This window comes from Ictidomys tridecemlineatus, chromosome 7 (assembly GCF_052094955.1).
Source record: "Ictidomys tridecemlineatus isolate mIctTri1 chromosome 7, mIctTri1.hap1, whole genome shotgun sequence".
NCBI lineage: Eukaryota > Metazoa > Chordata > Mammalia > Rodentia > Sciuridae > Ictidomys > Ictidomys tridecemlineatus.
The window spans coordinates 110,946,935-110,967,843 of NC_135483.1; the positions used below are offsets into that span (position 1 = coordinate 110,946,935).

General features: G+C 36.1%; 1 pseudogene; it reads left to right on the top strand.

Moving 5' to 3' along the window:
* The first annotated feature begins 8,312 nt into the window (after positions 1-8,312).
* LOC101954947 (guanylate kinase-like) lies at positions 8,313-9,546 on the top strand (annotated as a pseudogene).
* Positions 9,547-20,909: the final 11,363 nt, after the last annotated feature.

Below are 20,909 nucleotides of genomic sequence, written 5' to 3' on the forward strand. Positions count from 1 at the left end.
CATTGTAGCTGGACTCAAGGGATTTTGAATGCAGTAATGAATTGCTGCAAACCTTCCAAGAAATACAGAACCATATGTCTTGGGGACTGGGTTGGAGGCTGCAGCTATAGATAAGGATATGGGAAGGGAATGCTACTTCTTCTAAAGCCAACTGTGTAAGGTTATGAATTGAAATTCATTGCTAATGTAGATGAAGCTGGAATGCATTTTTCCCATGCTGTTCAGGGTGGAATTTGTTAGAGTAGTAGGAAATTGGCTGCTAAACTTTATAAGTTGCTGTCTAATGATTAAATAACAGAATTCCAAATTCTTAGAATTTTCTTACTAGGCCAGGCACACACCTCTTATCCCAAGAAATCAGGAGGGTAAAGTAAGAGGATCACAAGTTTAAGGTTAGCCTCAGCAACCCGGTGAGATCCTGTCTCAAATAAAAGTGGGAAAAAAAAGTTAGGGAGGTATGGCTCCGTGATAGAGCACTCCTGTGTTAAATCCCCAGTACCCCCACCATACACACACAAAGAATTTTCATACTAAAAGTTCAAATATATAATTTCTATTATCTGGATGATTATAATAAAAAAAACTCTCAGAAGCTGAGGCAAAATTGGAAAAATAAAAAGGCCAAAATATGAGAATGAATCTAATTAGAATTGAAATGTGGTGAATAAAAGAAGCCAGCCATTGAATTACCATATTAATGAGATCTTAGCTAGGGATGTAGCTCAGTGGTAGAGTACTTGCCTAGCGTGTGTGAGGCCCTGGATTCAATCCCAGCACCACAGACAATACCAAACAAAACAAATCATACTTTTCAGCCTGGGGCAAGACCCTGTCTCAAAAAAAAAAAAAAAAAGTCTGGGGATGTAGTTTATTGATAGAGCACTTGCCTACCATGTGTGAGGTCCTATGTTTACACACACACACACACACACACACACACACACACACACACACACTTGCAGTATATGTACACAAACTCACATAAAAAAGAGATATGGTTGCCCCACCCAAGGGGATTCAAATCCATTCAACAAATCAAATATAAAAAAAAAAAACCTTAACTTAATCAAAGAAAAGGATGTGTTTATAGAAGTACAGCTATTTACATTGAAGCTAGAAAGGTTACCAAAAATAAAGATTTAGAAAATTTGATTCAGCACTGTTCAAGAAGAAAGACTAAATCTAGATCACCTGAAGTGAATTCTAGAAATGAATAAGGACAGCTCACCAAAGTTTCTTAGAACCTCTGTACAAACTCTAGGACCTTAAGAAAGAATAGGAAAAAAAAATACATTCACCATCAGCTGACTTCAAGTTAAAGACATAATCTCAGACAGTCTGAATGGACCATCAGTTGAGAGGTTTTATTGCAGATCTGAAGTTTTCTGGAAGAAGAAACCCTGCCTGTGGATGGCTGCTTCAGCTTCTGCCAGCTTTCTAGCCTACCCTACAGATCTGGGACTTGCCTGACCAGCTCCCACAATCAAGGAGGCCAGTACTTTAAAATACATCTTGTAGATACCCACCCCAGCCTCTGCAGGGCCCAGGCACACAGTGGGTCAGTTCCACCCCTTTCCTGGTGGGGCAGACACTCACCAGAGCCTAGCCTCTGGTGCAGGACACGCCTTCTAACTAGTGCACTACCATGAAAGCCGAGATCCAGCCCAGATGGCTCACAACAGCCCATGAGGGATCCAAGATTTTAATAAGCCCAGTTCACCCCTCCCCCAGCTGGGCAGACACTGCCAGAGCCTAGCAGACTACTTTAGGAGGTCAAGCCCAGTGGCCCAGATCCACCCACTCCAACTTATGCAGGTTCCAGACTCAGGATGCAGAAGCCTCCGTTGAGGGATACCAGCAGGATCTGGAAGCCCAACATCAAGGTGAGATACAGACAATCTGCACAGACACTACAAGAATATAGGGAAGAAACTGTAATATCTCAGATCCACAATGCAAGAAAGGGAGACACGTAGACAACATGAAAAACAAGGGAGGAAAGTGCCCCAAACAAACCAGGACACTATAATAACAGAACCTATGGACAGCGAAGTTAATGAAATGTCAGAGAAGGAGTTCAGAAGGTTTATAATTAATAATCTGTGAATTAAAAAATGACCTAAATGGACAAATACAAGCAAAAATTGATCACTCCAACAATGAGATAAGAGAGCAAATACAGGTAGCAAAAGATTACTTCAAGAGAGAGATAGAGACCCTGAAAAAAAAAACAGAAATCCTTGAAATGAAGGTTACAATAAATCAAATAAAAACTCAGTAGAAAGCATAGCCAACAGACTAGATCACTTGTAAGAAAGAACATCAGATAATGAAGACAAAGTGCACAATCTGGAAAATAAAGTTGATCACACAGTGAAGAAAGTTAGAAACCATAAACAGAACATCCAAGAATTATGGGACAGCACCAAAAGACCAAATCCAAGAGTTATTGAGATAGAGGAAGGTACACAGTTTCAAACCAAAGGAATGCATAATCTCTTCAATGAGATAATATCAGAAAACTTCCCAAGCATGAAGAATGAATTGAAAAACCAAATACAAGAGGCTTGCAGGACATCAAATGTACAAAATAAACAACAGATCTACACCAAGGCACATTATAATGAAAATACCTAGCATACAGAATAAGGATAGAACCTTAAAAGCTGCGAAACAGGGGACTCAGATTACATATAGGGGAGACCAACTCATAACTCAGCAGATTATTCAACCCAGACCCTCAAAGCCAGGAGATCGTAGAACAACATATACCAAGCTCTAAAAGAAAATGGATGCCAACCAAGAATCTTGTATCCAGCAAAACTAGGCTTTAGATTTGATGATGAAATAGAAACCTTCCATGATAAACAAAAGAATTTACAACTAGAAAGCCTGCACTATAGAACATCCTCAGCAAAATATTACAAGAGGAGTAAATGAAAAACACTGATGAAAATCAGCAGAGGGAGGGATTACACTAAAGGAAAATCTAATCAGAGGAGAAACCAAGTCATGTTAAATACGAAAAATAAATAAAAATGACTGTGAATAGAAATCATGTCTCAATAACAACCCTGAATGTTAATGGCCTAAACTCACCTATCAAAAGACATAGACTAGCAGATTGGATAAAAAAAAAAGACCTAACAATATGCTGCTTCCAAGAGACATATCTCATAGAAAAATACATCCACAGACTGAAGGTGAAGGGTTGGGAAAAATCATATCACTCACATGGTCTGCAGAAGCAAGCAAGGGTTTCCATTCTCATATCAAATAAAGTAGATAAACTAAAGTCAATCAAAAAGGATAAAGAAGGACACCACATACTGCTCAAGGGAACCATTCACCAACAAGAGTTAACAATTCTAAACATATATGCCCCCCAAAATGGAGCAGCTATGTTCATCAAACAAAGTCTTCTCAAGTTCAAGAGTCAAATAGACCAAAAAAACAATAATTTGGGGTGACTTTAATACACCTCTTTCATCACTAGATAGATCTTCCAAATAAAAGCTGAACAAAGAAACTATAGAACTCAATAATACAATCAATAACTTAGACTTAACTGACATATATAGAATATGCCAACCTGCAAGGAGAGAATATACTTTCTTCTCAACAGCACATGGATTCTTCTCTAAAATAGACCATATACTATGCCACAAAGCAACTATTAGCAAATATAAAAAAGTAGAGATTCTACACTGCATTCTATCAGATCATAATGGAATGAAATTAGAAATCAATGACAAAATAAGAAATAAAATCCACTCCAATACCTGGAGACTAACTAATATGTTACTGAATGAACAGTGGGTTACAGAAGACATTAAGGAGGAGATTAAAAAGTTTTTAAAGGTGAATGAGAACAGAGATATAACATATAGAAATCTGTAAAAGCAGTACTAAGAGGAAATTTCATTGCATGGATTTCTTTCCTTAAAAGAAGAAAAAGTCAGCAAATAAATGAATTAATACTACATCTCAAAGCCCTAGAAAAAGAACAAATCAACACCAAAAGCAGCAGAAGATAGGAAATAATTAAAATCAGAGCTGAAATCAATGAAATTGAAACAAAATGAACAATTGAAAAAAATTGACTGAACAAAAAGTTGGTTCTTTGAAAAACTAAATAAAATTAACAGACCATTAGCCATGCTAACAAAGATAAGGAGAAAGAAAAATCAAATCACTAACATAGGTGATAAAAAAGGAAGTATCACCAGAGACACTACAGAAATATAGAATACAATTAGAAATTATTTTCAAAAATTGTACTCCAATAAAATAGAAAATATCAAAAACATTGATAAATTTCAAAAGTCATTTAATTTGCTCAAGTTGAATCAGAATGATATACACAATTTAAACAGATCCATTTCAAGCAACGAAATAGCAGACACCATCAAAAGTCTACCAACCAAGAAAAGCCCAGGACCAGAGGGATACACAGCCAAGTTCTACAAGACCTTTAAAGAAGAACTAATACCAATACTCTCCAATTTATTTCAGGAAACAGAAAAAAAGGCAGCACCAACAAACTCATTCTACGAGGCCAATATCACTCTGATTCCAAAACCAGGCAAAGACACATCAGAAAAAAAAAAAAATTCAGACAGGTATCTCTAATGAACATAGATGCAAATATTCTCAATAAAATAATGGCAAATCAAATACAAAAACATATCAAAAAGATTGTGTACCATGATCAAGTGGATTCATTCCAGGGATTCAAGGTTGTTTCAACATACAGAAATCAATAAATGTAATTCATCACATCAATAGACTTTAAAGATAAGAATCATATGATCATCGCAATAGATGCATAAAAAGCATTTGACAAAATGCAGCACCCCTTTATATTCAAAACACTAGAAAAACTTGGGATAACAGGAACATATCTCAACATCATAAAGGCTATCTATGCTAAGCCCCAGGCCAACATCATTCTAAATGGAGAAAAAAGTGAAGGCATTCCCTCTAAAAACTGGAACAAGACAGGGATGCCCTTTTTCACCACTTCTATTTAACATAGTCCTTGAAACACTGGCCAGAGCAATTAGACAGATGAAATAAATTAAAGGGATACACATAGGAAAAGAAGAACTCAAACTGGCACTATTTGCTGATGATATGATTCTATACATGATAGACCCTAAAAGTTACACAAGAAAACTCCTAGAACTAGTAAATGAGTTCAACAAAGTGGCAGGATATAAAATCAACACCCATAAATCAAAGGCATTTCTGTATACCAGTGACAAATCCTCAGAAAGGGAAATGAAAAAACTACCCCATTCTCAATAGCCTAAAAAAAAAAAAAAAAAAAAAAAAAAAAAAACTTGGGAATCAACTTAATGAAAGAGGTGAAAAATCTATATAATGAAAATTACAGAACTCTAAATAAATAAATCAAAGAAGACCTTAGAAGATAGAAAGTTCTACTTTGCTCTTGGATAGGCAGAAATAATATTACCAAAATGACCAAACTTCCCAAAGTACTCTACAGATTTAATGCAATTCTTATCGAAATTCCAATGACATTCCTCATAGGAATAGAAAGCAATCATGAAATTCATCTGGAAAAATAAGAGACCCAGAATAGCTAAAGCAATCTTTAGCAAGAAGAGTGAAGCAGGTGGCATCACTATACCAAACCTTAAACTATACTACAGAGCAATAGTAACAAAAACAGCATGATATTGGAAACAAAACAGACTAGTAGACCAATGATACAGAATAGAAGTCACAGACACTAACCCACAAAACTACAATTATTTTATATTAGACAAAGGTGCAAAAAACATGCACTGGAGAAAAGATAGCCTCTTAAACAAATGGTGCTGGGAAAACTGGAAATCCATATGCAACAAAATGAAATTAAATCCCTATCACCATGCACAAATCTCAACTCAAAACGAATTGAGGACTTGGGAATACAACCAGAGAACCTGCATCTAATAGAAGAAAAAGTAGGCCCTAATCTCCAACATGTGGGATTAGGCCCCAACTTCCTTAATAAGACTCCAGTGGCACAAGAATTAAAATCAAGAATCAATAAGTGGGATGGACTCAAACTAAAAAGCTTCTTTTCAGCAAAAGAAACAATCTGTGAGGTGAACAGAGAGCCTACATCTTGGGAGCAAATCCTTACCCCTCACACATCAGATAGAGCACTATTCACTAGGGTATATAAAGAACTCAAAAAGCTAAACACCAAAAAATCAAATAACCCAATCAATAAATGGGCCAGGGAACTGAAGAGACACTCCTCAGAGGATGATGTATAATATCAATCAACACATACATGAAAAAAATGTTCATTAACACTAGTAATTAGAGAATTGCAAATCAAAACCACTCTAAGATTTTATCTCACTCCAGTCAGAATGGCAGCTGTTATGCATACAAACAACAATAAGTGTTGGTGAAGATGTGGGGAAAAAGGTACACTCATACATTGCTGGTGGGACTGCAAATTGGTACACCCAATATGGAAAGCAGTATGGAGATTTCTTAGAAAATTGGGAATGGAACGAACATTTGACCCAGCTGTCCCTCTCCTCGGTCTATAACCAAAGAACTTTAAAACAGCATAATATAGGGACAAAAGCCACATTAATGTTTACAGCACCACAATTCACAATAGCTAAACTGTGGAACCAACCTAGATGCCCTTCAATAGATGAATGGATTTAAAAAATGTGGCATATGTACACAATGGAATATTACTCAATAATAAAAGAGAACAATATCATGGCATTTGCAGGTAAATGGATAGAGTTAGAGAAGATAATGCTAAGTGAAGTTAACCAATCCCTAAAAAACAAATGATAAATGATTTCTTTGATATAAGGAGACTGATTCATAGTGAGATAGGGAGAGGGAGCATGGGAGGAATAGATAAACTTTAGATAGGGCAGAGGGGTTGGAGGGGAAGGGTGGGGCCATGGGGTAATTAATGATGGTGAAATGTGATGATCATTACTGTTCAAAGTACATGTATGAAGACACAAATTGGTGTGAATATACTTTGTATACAACCAGAGATATGAAAAATTGTGTTCTATATATGTAATAAAAATTGTAATGCATTTTGCTGTCATATACAAATAAAAAATGTAGATAAAAAAATAAAACACCAAAAATACATACATCCTGTAGAATATATTGTCTATTGGTTCTGTATTTGTGGCTGAATTCATATATTCATTCTCACACAAACTTTCTCAGGCAACAAATGAAGAACATATTTTCTCAAAGAGAAAGTATATTAAAGAAAGAGGAATACTAGGGTCAATTATATGGGATTCAAATTTAAGAAATAAAAAAAGAATTCTAGGATGATGACGACTAAAAGTCCCTGGGATGATAGCTGTATACTGCTTTAGTCTTTTTTTTTTTTTAATGCTATTGCTGAGACCAAAAGACCTATCATGTACAATTAGAGGAGAAAAAAAATTATTTGGAAGCTCATGGTTTCAAAAGTCTCAGTTCATAGAAGGCTGGCTCCATTTCCCAGGGCTCACATCATGGAGAAGAGTGTGGTAGAGGAAAGTCCTGGGAACATGTTGCAGGAAGCAGAGAGCATTCAACAAGGAAAACATACATACCTCAAAAAAGAAAGTTCCCAATAACCCATCTCCTCCAGCAACACCCTACCTGTTTTCAGTTATCTACTCAGTTAATCTCTATGAGGGGATTAATTCACTGATTGGGTTTAGGCTCTCATAATCCAATCATTTTATTTCTAAACCTTCTTGCATTGTCTCGTAAATGAGCTTTTTGGAGACACCTAATGTCTAAATCATAACAGATACTTATAAACTGAAAATTACTAACAAGTTTCAGATTAGTGTGGATTAACAGTTTGAGAAGAAAACAAAAGCCAGACATATTTTTAAAATAATACTGTAAAGAGTCACTAGTGACTAAGACAAAACACAATTTTCCTGGCATAAAGGCAGGGAACCTTTATTGGTGAACCACAGAAATCTGTCTGTTACAGTACATCATAAGCCTAGGAAGCAGGGACAGCACTGATACTGTTCCAGGGCCTTGCATGTACCATGATGATGCTTTGCCTGAGATTACTGTCAATTTTGTGTTGTGAAGAAGAATGTATTCTTTATTACAATGTGCATAGTAAGGAAAGTCTGAGCAATGAATGCTTTTACAGGGGTTGGTATATTGGCTAAAACAAAAGTTTCTGAATGGGTTACAGAAATGATCCAGGTGAGGTAGACTTCACAGGTAGGGTGGGGCAGAGGCAGATGTCATGCAGCACAGGCTGGATCCCTTTGGACAGCATGTGAGGAACCAGGCCCATGGTGCTGAGAGGGCCATCCAGGGCTAGAAAGAGCACCCTGCTGAAGAGGTTGCTCCAGGAGCATGTCTCTAATTTTTCTTTCCCCTATGACTAATTATGGTCTTCAGAATTGCAAAATAAATTTTTTCTTTTTCTGCAGACAAAAAATTCCCCATATGTTAAAAGTTCAACGTCACTTTCTTCTAATTCTCTAGCTTTTCACAAACCAAGCCATAATACTCTGAAAAACTAAGCATGCTTGACTACCAGAGAAAAAGCCAAACCCACCAAATTTGAAATTCACACCGGAGTGTCCCTGTTCTGGCACCATCTGCCCCCACATACGACTAAATCAGGGTCATTCCAAGTGAATTGGGTTGGCACTGAATAATCATACAGACACAGAAAGTGCCTTTTTCTTGGGGTCCAGAGAAGGCTCCTCAGCCCCAGATCCCACAAGGGAAGCGAGACAGACAAAAGAGAAAAAGCACTCCTGAAACCCTATTTTTTGAGCAGAAGACACCCAAATGAGGCAAGGGATTGGGTTTCAGGGGGGAGTGGGGGTGTAACCTAGTCCCATTGACGCCCACTCCTGGAGCTGTAATTTCTTGCCCAGCTAAAGTGAGGTCCACCTGCTCTCGCACTGCCACCGGAAGCCAGTTCCACACCTCCATCGCGCGCAAGGCTAAGGGTAAGTGCTCAGCTCCTGTTCGTGCTAGCCCCTGACAGTTTGGCAGCGTCTTTGGTTTCAGTGTATCCCATAGGACGAGGGACCCGCGGCCTGGAGAGGAGAATGGCAGAGATTCTACTTTGTGACCAAGGACGTGATGCAGCGTGACATCGCCTATAGGAACTTCATTGAATGAGTTCTCAGGGAACCTGTATGGGACAAGCAAGGCGGCCGTGCCGGGTGTGCAGGCCATGAATCGCATCTGTGTGCTGGAGGTGGACCTACAGGGCGTGCGCAACACCAAGCAGACAGACCTCCGCCCCATCTACTTTTCTATGCAGCCATCTTCACTGGACTTGCTGGAGCAGTGACTGCGCCAGCGCAATGTAGAATCAAAGGAAAGCCTGAGGAAGCTGGCTGCCGCTGGGCAAACATGGGCAGCAGCAGAGAGCCGGGCCTGTTCAACCTGGTGATCATCAATGACAAAATGGATGAGGCCTATGTCGCACTGAAGCAGGCACTGTCTGAGGAAACCAAGAAAGCTCAGGGGACAAGCCATGCCTGAGGACCAGCTGTCCATTCTACAGGTGCTTCCTGTGCCCCACATCTGTCTGGGCTCCAGGTGCTGCCTGGCTGGGCTCCTGAGGATCCACGCAGGACCCAGGATGGATTCCCATTTTGGGGTAGGCATGGCTACTCCTTGCTGGCCACAAGGCAGTTCTACACCTCAGCTGTTGGGGTGGGATTGCTGCCCACCTCCCTCCCTCACTGTGGCTGGAGAACTGAGGTGCCTCCCATCTGCCCTCCCTTGGTTGTCTCTGTCCCTTCCCCTGTCACTCCCGCTGGAACAGGGCTGACATCCTAATAAAATGACAGTTGGCTTAAAAAGAAAAAAGAAAGAAAGGAATGATCCAGAAAACATGCCAGTAAGGAAAAAACATTCTTAGAGGCAAAGGAAAATTAAAACTTGTGTTTATAGAAGAAAATGTTAACAGATTAGAAGAAACTCAATACTAACAAAGTTGTGCTATGTAGAAGGAAGCTCCAGTCTCAGAGCGATAATTTGGGTATCAGAATTTATACAATAAAACCACATTATTTTGATATTAGCATCATGGTTTTTTGCTCATCTAAGTCAAAAACTAAATTTAAAGAACTTCAGGTATGAATCTTGATTGTTAGGGAAAAGAATGCTTTCTGACATTCTGGGAGTCCAGAAAACATCAAGTCGAATGTAATTAAGTAACGAGCTATAAGAAATAAATTAAATCTTTTAGACCCCAGGTAGATATCTGAACCTTTCTTTAGTCAAGTCATAAATCCAGAAGTGTATTACAAACCATATATAATAAATACAGTTTTCTGATGTCAATTGAGTAGTGGCTTCCAGGACTCCAAGAGACTTTAAGACACTTTTCTTCCACATCAACATCTGAGGATTCTAGCAAAAGTTGGAGATACAATGAAGTCGAGGCCTATTTTCTGTTGCTATAACTAAATATAAAAGAGTGAGTAATCTGTAAAGAACAGACATTTATTTAGCTCATAATCTGGAAGTCCAAGGTTGAGGGTCTGGTATCTGGTGAGGGCCTTTTGTTGCATTATGACACAGTATGAATTATCATATGGTCAAACAGTGTGACTCAGTTCAGGTCTCTTTTCCTTCTTACAGCCACCTGTTTCTTCATGGGAGCTCCTCCCCTAATGACCTTAATTAATTCTAATTACCTCCCAAATGTCCTTCCTCTAAATGCCACCAACATATGATTTTGAGATTAATTTTTTTTCAAAAGATGAAATTTGGGGAACACATCAAACCATGGAAAATGCCTTATGTTTTAGTACATTTGTCTTAAAGTAATGGAAGCAAGTGCATTTTGTGTGCATACAGGAATAAAGATGATAGGATCATAAAATAGGCAGACCAAGACATGAGGCAGAGTAGGTACCTTTGCAACTCATAACAACAAAGGAAAATCTGAGACTGTGAAGAACAGGGCATTAGAATACCAGCAAATCTTGAACAACTAGCTATTAGGACAATAGCCAAGTTGAGTGCCCGGAAATCAAAAGATATGGCAGCTCAAGGCGGAGTCACTAAGGGTCTCCATCAGTCAGACAGGGAACAGCATAATGAACCTATTGATTATGATTCTTCACATCAAGCTTCTTGCCAAGAGCAAAGGTCCATAAAAAAAGGCAAGAAAAAGGCTTGGTATAAGCCAGATAGGGAGTTAGAATCAGAGCCAAGTGAATTGTGGTTTAGGGAGTATATCAAGCCTAGCTAGAAAAACACTGCAAATTCATGATCTGGATTCATATGTCAGGAAACAAATGAGGGGGAAAAAAAACTTCCTGCAGCAAAAGCTCATATGCTCTAAGAGCTTCAGGGTCATGCCAATTACAAACCAGCAAAATTATTCTACACTATCTACAGGTAGTGCTAATAAAAATGCTTTAACCTCCTCACCTGGTCAACCTGTTAGAGAATGGTGGTCAGCTTTGTCCAGCTGGGAGGACCTATGTATAACAAAAGTAAGGAAAATGAGATCATTATGGACAACAGGTTCATATCTGGAGCTTCATAAAAGAAGTGACACTTTAGTCCTATTTCAAAGCTGTATATATGCTGAGAGTCCAAGGAACTTTTGTCAGTGAGGTCAGAGTTTCTAATAAATAGGGTTGTTGGAGTTCTATGCTATACATTTCCAAGAACTATGCTCCTTAGTAGGCCAATGAATAGAAACGTCTGCACATTTACTCAGACAGATATTTGTTCAGTGTGATAACAAGATTGCTAGGTTTTTGATCTATGTAACAGTTTATGAAGCCTACTGGAGAGTCATGGAAAGAATGATCAAAGCAAGGACACAAATAATCTATATTTTTTTTTCCTGTAGAGCCTTAAAAAGTCTTTTTTATGCACCTTTCATTATCCTTTGAAAAAACTTGTAGAGGAATAAAAGCAGATTTCTGGAGAAGTCATCAAGAAAAGCCACAAATCAAAAAGACATTTCAAACAGACATATTTTTAATGAACTGACTGAAGGTATTTTTCCCCCTGTTCCATCCCAACTGATCTCAAAGTGAAGGTGGCAGGTATTCTATCAATCAGCACTTCTCCAAATCTAACTGTGCTATCATGCAACTTTCTTTGGTAAGACAAGACTTACCAGCACCAAATGAGTTTTGTTTGGTTGGGTTTTTTGGTGTATGGGTTTGTTGTTGTTGTTGTTTCTTTGTTTTCAGCAACTTAGTACACCTGCTTTCCTCTTATTGCACAGGTATAGCGATGTGGCTTGGAAAACTTAAATCTATCCCTCTATTGCACTTTTAATAGAATATGAAGTCCCTCTTTATAAAGGCTTTTCAATGGCTTTTCTTGATTTCCCAGAGTTGTAGTCTTCAACAACAAAATGAAAAGATTTTTCAATAGGTGGGATTTTTTTCTGTGTAAAAGGAATAGGTAATTTCTTCTATTTAGAGGTTTTGGATGGATAGATTCATCATTTCTGGATAAATAGTCTCCATCCAAAGAGTCAAGTAATTTCTATAATTGTCAATTCTTAATATGACTCTAATTCTAAGTCTGCCAATTACTTTAGTGTTAGAAGACGCTGGTAAGATTATCTGACCTTTCTTCTATGTTCTAATCAATAAGATATAATTGCCCATGAGTTCATTTTATGGAGTGAAGTTTAATACTATGCTAAGGTTTCATGGCTTAAAATAAAAGGACATGAGAATTCGGACACCTGCCTATTGTGTAAGGCTTCGATCTGCCACACTATGCTCCTTCTCTTCTGGAAGAGTGACTAATTTAAGCCATATTATAATATGCCAGGCATGTACACATTAACTCAATAATTAAATTCTGTGAAATTTCCAAGCTAGATTAGATGATTAAACAATGTCTTCATAATAATTCCATAATTTAAACAATAAAAAGTTTTGTAGAGTGAGAACAGTTGTACACATAGCTTTTTTTCTTCTTAAAGCAGTAAATAATAATGAAAAGCATTGCTAGAATTATTTAGATGATCAAACTAATGTATATAATTATATAATTCCCACATATAATGGTAAATATATCATGGTTTAGGATAAAATTCAAGTTAAGAATTGTAATCAAAGAAACAAAAACAATGCAATTGCTATACCACCATATCCAGTTTCTATATATATTCTTATCTTGTTTTAGAATAAATTATTTTTTTCATATTTCATGGAAAAATGCAGGTATTTAAAAAATAGGATTTACAAATTAAGTTTTCAAACATGATAATGGTGTTTTAAAAGCATATTAGTATAAACTGGACATGATTATTATACTATAAAATTATTTTATTTATTCATTTTATATTTATTTATTTAAATACTGGGGATTTAACCCAGTGATACTTAATGCTGAATTATATCGCCAGCTCTTTTTATTTTTTGAGATAGAATCTCACTAAGTTACTTAGGGCCTTGCTAAGTTGCTGAGGTTGGCCTCAGACTTGCAATTCTCCTACCTCAGCCTCCAGAGTCACTGAGATTACAGATACACACCACCATACCTAGCTGTTTTTATTTTTATTTTTTAATAATGTTTGTTTATTTGTTGTTTTAATTTCATACATGTAGGTAATAATGTTTCTGGAGAACATGTTCATACTTACTTATTTATGTAAATATTAATTTATACATAGCCTTGTCCCTAAAGGAAGGTAAATTTTAAAGACAAACCATAACAATGTATTTTTAGATGGTTAGTTTAATTCAAGGATATATTGTAAATACTTTTGTTGGTATAGGTTAGATTCTAATTTGGTTAAAAGAAAAAAGCAAATATTCATAATTAAAAAAAAATAAAGTCTTGGTTTTTTTGTTTACTATAAGTCTGTTGTGGGTCAAGGTGGCTCTTCAGGCAAATGTCCTTCATATAAAGACTCAAGCCATTGAGCCTGCTTTTACTATCTTGCAACAATTTTCAGAGCATATCATTTTTACCTTTGAAAAATATTTTGAATTAGAGGAAGATACTCCACCCCTCTATATTGGATTTATACTCCAGAGAGCATCAGCTGTGGCAGGTTTCAGTGGTTGTGGGCCATAAATCCACTTCGTAAGTGTGGGCCTTGGTCCTTCCCAAGTATTGTGCTCGTCTTGTTGGGTTGTGGACTCAGGGTGTGAAATAGTTGAAGGAGTTGGTGTCCACAAATGTGACATGGATGTCTGGGGCTTGTCCATTCACTGACTCTATCCAGAATCAGGAGAATCCTACCATGTCTGACCTTATGTCAGCTTATGAGACATCTGGGCAGAGGCTTGTGGGATCCTAAAAGGAGAAGTACCACATGATCTCATGCATATGGAATATAAAGAAAGCCCATCTCATAGAGGTTGAGGGTAAAATGATGGTTATTAGAGGCTAAGGAAGTAGGGGAGGGATGTAGCAATGGTTAAAGGTCAATGGATAGGTATTAAGTCACATTTAAGTAAGAAAAAGGGTTCTGGTGTGCTGCTGAACAACAGGGGACTTTAGAAAACAATAAACAATAAAATACTGTACATGTCAAAAAAATGGAAAAAAGAACTTGGAAAATTTTCACAATAACAAAATTATGAATGTTTAAGGAGCTAGATAGGTATAACCTGATTTAAACATTACACTGTGTGTGTGTATCAAAACATTATGTGATACCTAATTAATGTGTATAATTTTAATGTTTTTATGTATCATTTAAAAGTAAATCTAGGCCAGGCACAGTGGCATATGCTTATATCTCAGCAGCTACAGACACTGAGGCAGAAGGATCTCAAGCTCAAAGCCAGCCACAGCAAAAGTGAGGTGCTAAGCAACTCAGTGAGACTCTGAACACTAAATAAAACACAAAATAGGGCTATGGGAACTCAAGTGTCCCTGAGTTCAATCCCCAGTACCACCTCCCCAAAATTTAAAAATAAATAAATAAATAAATAAATAAATAAATCGAAAGGGGCTGGGTTTGTCATTGAGTGGTAAAGGGCTTGCCTAGCACATGCGAGGCACTGAGTTCGATCCTCAGCTCCACATAAAAATAAATAAATGAAATAAAGGTATTGTGTTCATCTACAATTAAAATATTTTTTAATTAAAAAAATCTAAAGAACTATAGATAAATAATAGTTTAAATTAAAAGAAAAATCTTTTTAAAAGCATTCTTTAAATGTATCTGTATAAGGCTATCAATTACAGTTTTTATTCTAAGCCACAAGTATAAATCTGTGGAATGTCTTTAAAAGAGTACTTTAGAGGGAGATTTATACCATTACATACTTATGTTAGAAATTCAAAATTTTTAGTCAGTTGTAGTGCATGTATTTAATCCCAGCAACTGAGACAGGAAGATCACAAATTGAGGCAAGCCTCAGTAACTAAGTGAGACACTGCCTCAAAATATAAAGGTCATAGGTTGGGGGTGTAGCTCAATATCTTTGGGTTTAATCCTCAATACAAAATAAAAATAAAATAAGAGAAGAAGAGAAAAAATAGTCTTAAATCAATAACTTTACTTCACCATAAGGAGCTAACAAAGAAAATTAAGTCCAAAGTAGACAAAGGAAAAAAATAATGCAGATCAAGTCAAGATAAATGAAAAACAAACATTAGTGAAACCAAATGTTTGAGATCAATAGAACTAAAAATCTGCAGTCAGGAATAAAGGAGAAAAAACAATCCCACAAAACCCCATAACAATAATATCAAGAATGAGAAGGGACCTCTCTAAGAATTCCACAATTCTTAGATAGTAAAAGAATAATTATTAAAGGATGTTATGAACAACTTTATACCAATTCATTTGAAAACTGAAAAAAGTGAGTATATTTCTTGAAAGACACTAAAGAAGAAATAGATAATCTGAAAAATCCATATCTATTAATGATATTGCAAGTTCTAGCTTAAAGGCTTTTCTTTTTTTTTTTTTTTGTTTTGGGGTACCAGAGATTTAACCCAGGTAGTCTCTGATTTAACTCAGGGGCACTCGACCACTGAGCCACATCCCTAGTCCTATTTTGTATTTAATTAGAGACAAAGTCTGAGTTGGTTAGCACCGCGCAAAATTGCTGAGGCTGGCTTTGAACTCTTGATTCTCCTGCCTCTAGCTTCCGAGCTGCTGGGATTAAGGCGTGCACCATCACATCTGGCTTTAAAGGCTTTTCATAATGAAAATCAAGTCCGAGATGGTTTTACAGGTGAACAGCCCTTTAAAGAAGAGATAATATCAGTACTATCCAAAAAATTTGAAGAGAATATTTACTGACTCATATGAAATCAGCATTATCCCAATATCAAAACCAGACAAAAACAGTACATGATTAACTCCTAAAAAGAAAAATAGGGAGCTGGTAGTCTCTGATTCCAATAGCTACTATAAAGACACAGAAATCAAAAATACCATGATAGATGAATTTAGCAAGGTTGCAGAACACAAGATCAATATGGAAAAATCAGCATATTTCTACACTAGCAATAAATAATCTGAAAATAAAATTAAGAAAAGAATTCTATTTATATTAGTATCAAAAAGGTGCTACTATATAGCATTTACAAACCTTACTCAATATGGGTCAAAAACCTAAGTTCTTATATTGACACTGGGGGAGGGGGGGATTTTTACCCAAACCATAACATAATGTGCTGGTTGTATAGCTCAGCAATAGAGTATTTGCCCAGTATACCCAAGGTGCTGGGTTCAATTCTCAACACTGAAAAAACAAAACAAAACAAAAAAATTCCAAACCATAATATAAAGGTTAATTTATAAATTTGACACAGAAGAGATTAATAGCAACTAATTTATAATAAAATAGAACAAATATAATATAATAAAAGTTATATGAATATGATCACTCTAAGGTAGCAAACTGCTATTGTACTGTTTCCATCCTTCTTGTGATGATGTAAGATGATGCACTGCCTACATGATGAGATAAAATGAGATAAACGATGTAGATATTCTGACCTAGTAGTTTGAGCTACTACATATGGCTCATTTGAACACAAGTCTTGCAATACTTTGGCAGGAGATATGATAACCAAGATAGCTATTGAGTGACTAATGGGAAGGGAATATATACAGCATGGATATGCTGGAAAATAGGATGATTCACACCCCCAGTGGGGAATGGGACTCCTCAAGATTTTACTATACTATTAAGAAAAGCACACAATTTAAAACTTGTGAATTATTTATTTCTTAAATTTTCCCATTTAATATATTCAGATCATGGTTGACCACAGATAACTAAAACTGCAAAAGGCAAAACCATGGATAAGGAAGAACAACTGAAAGAGTTATAAATCCCATAGTATTTAGTTATTGGTTTTATTTAAATAGCAAATTATGTTTACTATTATATTTATTTCTTAAAATAGATAATAAAAAAGTGCTTGATGTATTTTATCCCTTTAGTAAACAGTTCTAGGAATCATTATTTCTGTGTACATACTACCAATATTTTTATCTGGTATCATTTTCCTTTTGTCTGAAAAATAGCCTTTATTTTTTTTTATAGTATGCATAAGGCAGGTAATGAATTCTTTCAGCATTTATATGTTTTACTTCACCTTTGTTTCTGAAAGATATTTTAGCAGGGCATATAATTCTAGGCTGGCTTTTTTTTTTCTCCTTTCATTACTTAAAAATGTTGCTCCCCTGTGTTGTAACTCACACTGTTGCCAATTTTTAAAATCTGAAATAACTCTTATTTTTGGTGCTCTATACATACATGTTTATCTCTCTATACTTTTAGATTTATTTGTCATTGCAGTTTGATGTTGATAGGCATTGGTATCATTTTCTTCATGATCCTTTCTCTTGGATTTCATCAAACATCTTTGATGTGGGTTGATAGGTTTTATTCAGCTTGAAAAGTTTTGTTTATTATTTCTTAAGGTTTTTTTTTTCTCCTGTTCTCTCTTCTTCAGGAACTCTAATTACCCATATATTAGGCTACTTACTGATTTTTTTTTAATTTTGGGGTTTTAAATTTTTTTTTCTCTGGGTGTTTCATTTGGGATAGTTTTTATTGCTCTACCTTCAAATTTATTAATCTATCAACTTACATCTAATGTTTTTGTTAATACCATTCAGTGCATATATTTGAGATATTTTTGCTTTCATATCAAGAAACTTCATTTGAATCTTTTAAAAATACATTTAATTTCTGCTTAGCTGTTTGAACATATGGAACACAGTCATAATAATTGCTTCAATGACATTCTCTGCTTATTTTATCATCTGTGTCAAATTTGGATATGTCTTGATTGGTAATTCTCCATATTTTGGGTTGTATTTTACTCTTTCTGCATATGCCTGGTAAAATTTTATTGCATGCATACTTTGTGAATTTTACATTGCTGGGTCCTGGACATTTTAGGATTCTTATAAATCTTTTGAGCTTTGTTCATGGATGATGTTAAGTTGTTTCAAAAAGTCTGATTCTTTTAGGTCTTGCTTTTATGATTGGTTTGGCAGGTTGGAAGTAGTTTTCAGGCTAGGGCTAATTATCCCCTTCCGCAAGGCAAGATTTTCTGGAGTACTCTACCCAGGGCCTATGAATTATGAGTTTTTCCAGTGTGGCTGGTAGTAAGAACAAGCACTATTCCTGGGTCTGTGTGTGCTCTAGGCACCGGTTCTAGTTCCTCCAGACAGTGCTTTCTTTCGGTAGTATGTGTACAGTCATGCACCCATCAAAACTCTGCTGAATACTACAACCCCCCCATCCCCACCCCACCCCTGTTTCTCTGTGCAGTTCCCTCTCCTCTTTGTAACTCTGTCCTGTGAACTCTTACTTCCTTGATCTCCATTCTGAACTCTGTCTTCTATTCAGAATATAAATTGGGCCCTACCTCAGTTCCTCTACCATATGTCCTGACCTGAAAACTCATTAGGAAGGTGGGCCAACAGTAAGTCTCATCTCTGTTGTTTCTTGTCTTTCAAGAATCACTGTCCTCTATTGCCTGATAGCCAGTGTCCTGAAAACTATTGTTTCATGTTTTTTTCTTCTATCTGTTGTTACTGATGTAAGGCTAAATACAGTGCCGTTGCTACATTTTGCTCATATATTCTAATCAGAGGTAGCAGGGAGGCTTTGAAATGGCCCATGATCGATGTTTTTCTTTCCTTAGGATGAGAATGAGGGATTTTACTTAGATCATTTCTAGGTATATTTGAATAGCTTTGTCTTTCTCAGATCTTAAAACAAAAGTTGGGGCAAGCACAACCTCATACGGATTCCTTTTCCTGAAACAAAGAATTCTACTGGAGGACATACATTTATAGGTTGAAACCCTAGAACAAGCTCCATTCTAGAAGAGGTTACAGATACAAATGTCTACATAGAGGACCAAAAAATGGGAACTGTAGGTCAAAAGTAGTATGTGATCAGCTGAGGAAATGACCTGGAACTGGAGAGGTAAACCTAGTCCAAAGAGGTAAGCACAATAGTATGACAGCAAATAAAAGTGCCCTGACCTTCTGGCCCAGCTGAATCTCACATTAAGTTTGCAAACTCAACTCCCATCACCCAACTCAATCATATAATTGTTTTTATTACCTTCTGACAAAAATATGTTTTAAAAAATATAGAAATTATTATAGCAATACTATTATTAATAACTTCTTCAAATGAGGTTCATAGTCTGTCAAAAGATTAATCAGGAGAATGCAAAATCATAGAGGTGGGAATGAGTATAATTCTTCTGAAGCAATAAGTATTCTTTTTACTGGTTTTAGAGGTGTATGTGCACAAAGCTTAGCAATATACTCATGTCAAGGACAGAACCTCTTTTCTGACTTCTCAGGAAAGGAAACCCATTTGCTCTACAACCTGTTTCTCCTGTTTTGCAACTTGCTTTGGTCAATATTTTCTTAAGCTAGAAATAAAGCTAACTAACACAGTTGGAAATGAGATACTAATTTAGGAACCTATTGATATAAACTAGCAGAAACATGTTTGGAAATCTGATATCAATGTTTTAAATATAATAATTTCTAAAGTTTAAATAGTTTTGGTTTGATTTTTCACTTCTCTAGAAATTAAACAGTAACTAAAAGCATTATATTAGCATCGGTCATATGAAGGATTCTACAAATTATGACCCAGCTGTGATGCTCATAAAATTCTAACTCCTGAAGCTATTCAAGGTAGTCTATACAAGTACAGACTCAAAATATCTGAGTCATGTTATGTGTGAAAGATGCTCCCACTAATATTCAGAGTTTCCTTGTCTTTTACAGGGCATCAAAAGATTTCAACATGCAAGAGTGAGATAAAAAGTATTAGTGTATACTAATACTTTAATACAAAAAAAATAACAAAAAATATTAACTGTATGAAAAAGAAAGCCATCCTGGATAGGCAGTCCAACCATATTTATCAGGAAGATTAATCTCTCCAACATAAACAGTAAAAAATACCTCTGCTGTGACAAAACCCAGACTTTCAGTGTAGGATTTATGCATCTCAAAGACATGACCTAAATTGCATTTTTTAAAGTCTTTTTCTAAAATCTTCTTTGGAAATCCAGACCCCTTGAAATTATTGTTTTAAAAATTTCAAGTAAAAAAAAAAAGATGACTTTTTTTTTTTTCCTAAGTTTTGTTAGATCAGTGGTTTTCAACCTAGGGGGCTTTTATTGCCTTTCTCCCAGGGGACATTTGGCAATGTCTAGAGACATTTTGATTGCACCAACTAGACAGGTGGGTGCTATTGGTAGAGATGCCACTAAACATCCTAAAATACTGGGTGGTCCTTAACAAAAATTGTTATTCAAAAAGGTCAATAGATCAGATGGGAGATCATATGTTAGATAAGGGCTATAAGATGATATTAAACTTCTGTATAAAATCCAGTTGAGAAGTATCTTTGGTGCTAACTTTTAACATCATTTTTTCAAGA